Raw genomic sequence first — 4356 nt, forward strand, 5'->3', positions numbered from 1 at the left:
GGGAGGAGGAGAAGGAAAAGGGGAAGGAGGAGGAGTGGGAAGATGAGGAGGAGAAGGAGGAGGAGGAGGAGCAGGATGAGGGGGAGGGGCAGGAGGAGGTGAATGAACAGGGGAAGGAGGAAGGGTGGGAGGAGGAGGAGGAGTGAGAGGAGGAGGAAGAGGAGAAGGGCGGGGAGGAGAAGGAACAGGGGAATGAGTGGGAGGAGGAGGAGGGGGAGGAGGAACAGGGAAAAGAGGAGGAGTGGGAGGAGGAGGAACAGGAGAGGGGGGGGAGGAGGAGAAGGAACAGGGGAATGAGTGGGAGGAGGAGGAGGGAGAGGAGGAACAGGGAAAAGAGGAGGAGGAACAGGAGAGGGGGGGAGGAGGAGAAGGAACAGGGGAATGAGTGGGAGGAGGAGGGGGAGTGAGAGGAGGAGTAACAGGAGAGGGGGGGGAGGAGGAGAAGGAACAGGGGAATGAGTGGGAGGAGGAGGAGGGGGAGGAGGAACAGGGAAAAGAGGATGTATGGGAGGAGGAATTGGAAGAGGAGAGGAGAGGAAGAGAATGAGGAGAAGGATTGGGAGGAAGACAAGGATAGGGAGGCGGATGAAAAAAGGGGAGGAGGAGGTGGAGGGATAGGATGAGGGGGAGGGGGAGGAGGAAGATGAGGAGGAGGAGTAAGAGGAGGACGAGGGGATGAATCAATCTCAGCTGATCAATGATCAATATGAAATACCGCTCACACCAATCTACTTCCTGCTGACTGACGCTCTAGAATAGGCTTCTCAAATGGCAGCATTTCCCCTTTATAGTGGAATGCCCATAGGGCCCTGGTAACAAAGTAGTGTGCACTATTAGGGATTAGGGTGCCATTTGGGTTGCACCCTAGGATCTTGTTACACATATGAGGATGAGCTCGTGGGATGATTTATGTTGCAGGGACAGATGTCATTTTGGAGCGAGGCAGAGAGGTCATGGAGACATTTGAATGTCACAGGGCTCGATACACAGCCTTGCTGCATGCCAGATTGCTGCTGTTGTCAAGGTAATGATCGAATAAGGGGTTAATAATGATTTCTGTTTATGATGGCTTCATAAAGTCTTAAAAGTTTGTTTTGTTAAAGCTGAATCCTGAATTGTGACTTCAGGTATGCCAGTGTACCTGTAATCCATAACTTTGCTTTACGTGTCTCTAAAGTCAAAATGTGTTCTGTCTATGTCAGTGTCTGGATGGAAAGAATGTGTTCTGTCTATGTCAGTGTCTGGAGGGAAAGAATGTGTTCTGTCTATGTCAGTGTCTGGAGGGAAAGAATGTGTTCTGTCTATGTCAGTGTCTGGAGGGAAAGAATGTGTTCTGTCTATGTCAGTGTCTGGAGGGAAAGAATGTGTTCTGTCTATGTCAGTGTCTGGAGGGAAAAAATGTGTTAGTTAGGAGGGAATCTTATTACCAATTAATACATAATGGAACAGTATACATGAAATGCAAAGTTAAGAAACTAATATTGAGTTGCACCTCCTTTTTACCCTCAGAACAGCCTCAATTCGTCGGGTCGTGGACTCTACAAGGTGTCGAAAGGGATGCTGGTCCATGTTGACTCTACAAGGTGTCTAAAGTGTCTAAAGCGTTCCACAGGGATGCTGGACCATGTTGGCTCTCCAAGGTGTCTAAAGCGTTCCACAGGGAGGCTGGTCCATGTTGGCTCTACAAGGTGTCTAAAGCGTTCCACAGGAAGGCTGGTCCATGTTGACTCTACAAGGTGTAGAAAGCGTTCCACAGGGATGCTGGACCATGTTGGCTCTACAAGGTGTCTAAAGCGTTCCACAGGGAGGCTGGTCCATGTTGACTCTACAAGGTGTTGAAAGCGTTCCACAGGGAGGCTGGTCCATGTTGGCTCTACAAGGTGTCTAAAGCGTTCCACAGGAAGGCTGGTCCATGTTGGCTCTACAAGGTGTCTAAAGCGTTCCACAGGGAGGCTGGTCCATGTTGACTCTACAAGGTGTCTAAAGCGTTCCACAGGGATGCTGGACCATGTTGGCTCTACAAGGTGTCTAAAGCGTTCCACAGGGAGGCTGGTCCATGTTGGCTCTACAAGGTGTCTAAAGCGTTCCACAGGAAGGCTGGTCCATGTTGACTCTACAAGGTGTCGAAAGCGTTCCACAGGGATGCTGGACCATGTTGGCTCTACAAGGTGTTGAAAGCGTTCCACAGGGAGGCTGGTCCATGTTGGCTCTACAAGGTGTCTAAAGCGTTCCACAGGAAGGCTGGTCCATGTTGGCTCTACAAGGTGTCTAAAGCGTTCCACAGGGAGGCTGGTCCATGTTGGCTCTACAAGGTGTCTAAAGCGTTCCACAGGGAGACTGGTCCATGTTGGCTCTACAAGGTGTCTAAAGCGTTCCACAGGAAGGCTGGTCCATGTTGGCTCTACAAGGTGTCTAAAAGCGTTCCACAGGGATGCTGGACCGTGTTGGCTCTACAAGGTGTTGAAAGCGTTCCACAGGGATGCTGGACCGTGTTGGCTCCAATCCTTCCAACAGTTGTGTCAAGATGGCTGGATGTCCTTTGGGTGACGGACCATCCTTGATATACGCAGGAAACTGTTGGAGCATGAAAAACCCAGCAGCATTGCAGTTCTTGACACAAACCGGTACACCTGGCACCTACTACCATACCCTGTTCAAAGGCCCTTAAATCTATTGTCTTGCCCATTCACCCTGTGAATGGCACACCTACACACTCCATGTCTTAATTGTCTCAAGGTTTAAAAATCCAGATTTAACCTGTCTCCTCCCCTTCATCTAAACTGATAGAAGTGGATTTAACAAGTGACATCAATAAGGGGTCATAGGTCACCTGGATTCAGCTGGTTATGGAATGTTCTTAAGTTGTTCTTAATATTTTGTCCACTCAGTGATCATGTGATCTACAGAAACAGGAAACCCATTTATTTTCCTTATTTTCTCGCTCTCCTTTATTAATTCATTTAGTTATTTCTCTCTCTTTCTCTCTCTCTCTCTCTCTCTCTCTCTCTCTCTCTCTCTCTCTCTCTAGCTCTCTCTCTCTCTCTCTCTCTCTCTCTCTCTCTCTCTCTCTCTCTCTCTCTCTCTCTCTCTCTCTTTCTCTCTCTCTCTCTCTCTCTCTCTCTCTCTCTCTCTCTCTCTCTCTCTCTCTCTCTCTCTCTCTCTCTCTCTGGCCAACGTCATGACAGAAGAGACAAAGTAGAGTCGCAATTCAATGGCTCAGACACGAGAGGTATGTGGCAGGGTCTACAGTCAATCACGGACTACAAAAGGAAAACCAGCCCCGTCGCAGAACACGATGTCTTGCTCCCAGAGAAACTAAACAACTTCTTTGCTCGCTTTGAGGACAATACAGTGGCACTGACACGGCCCGCTACCAAAACCTGCGTGCTCTTCCTCACTGCAGCCAACGTGAGTAAAACATTTAAACGTGTTAATCCTTGCAAGGCTGCCGGCCCAGACAGCATCCCCAGCCGGGTCCTCAGAGCATGCGCAGACCAGCTGTCTGGTGTGTTTACGGACATATTCAATCAATCCTTTTCCCAGGCTGCTGTTCCCACATGTTTCAAGAGGGCCACCATTGTTCCTGTTCCCAAGAAAGCGAAGGTAACTGAGCTAAATGACTACTGTAGCACTTACTTCTGTCATCATGAAGTGCTTTGAGAGACTACTCAAGGACCATATCACCTCCACCCTACCTGACACCCTAGACCCACTCCAATTTGCTTACCGCCTCAATAGGTCCACAGACGACGCAATCGCAATCGCACTGCACACTGCCCTAACCCATCTGGACAAGAAGAATACTTATGTAAGAGTGCTGTTCATCGACTACAGCTCAGCATTTAACACCATAGTACCCTCCAAATTCATCATTAACCTTGAGACCCTGGGTCTCGAACCCGCCATGTGCAACTGGGTCCTGGACTTCCTGATGAGCCGCCCCCAGGTGGTGAGGGTAGGTAACAACATCTCCACCCCGCTGATCCTCAACACTGGTGCCCCACAAGGGGGCGTTCTGAGCCCTCTCCTGTACTCACTGTTCACCCATGACTGCGTGGCCATGCAAGCGTCCAACTCAATCATCAAGTTTGCAGACGACACTACAGTGGTAGGCTTGATTACCAACAATGACGAGACGGCCTACAGGGAGGAGGTGAGGGCCCTCGGAGTGTGGAAATTAACCTCACACTCAACGTCAACAAAACAAAGGAGATGATCGTGGACTTTAGGAAAGAGCAGAGGGAGCAGCCCCCTATCCACATCGACGGGACAGTAGTGGAGAAGGTGGAAAGTTTTAAGTTCTTCGGCGTACACATTACGGACAAACTGAAATGGTCCACCCACACAGACAGCGTT

The sequence above is a fragment of the Oncorhynchus kisutch genome, linkage group LG12 (assembly GCF_002021735.2).
Source record: "Oncorhynchus kisutch isolate 150728-3 linkage group LG12, Okis_V2, whole genome shotgun sequence".
Classification (NCBI taxonomy): Eukaryota; Metazoa; Chordata; class Actinopteri; order Salmoniformes; family Salmonidae; genus Oncorhynchus; species Oncorhynchus kisutch.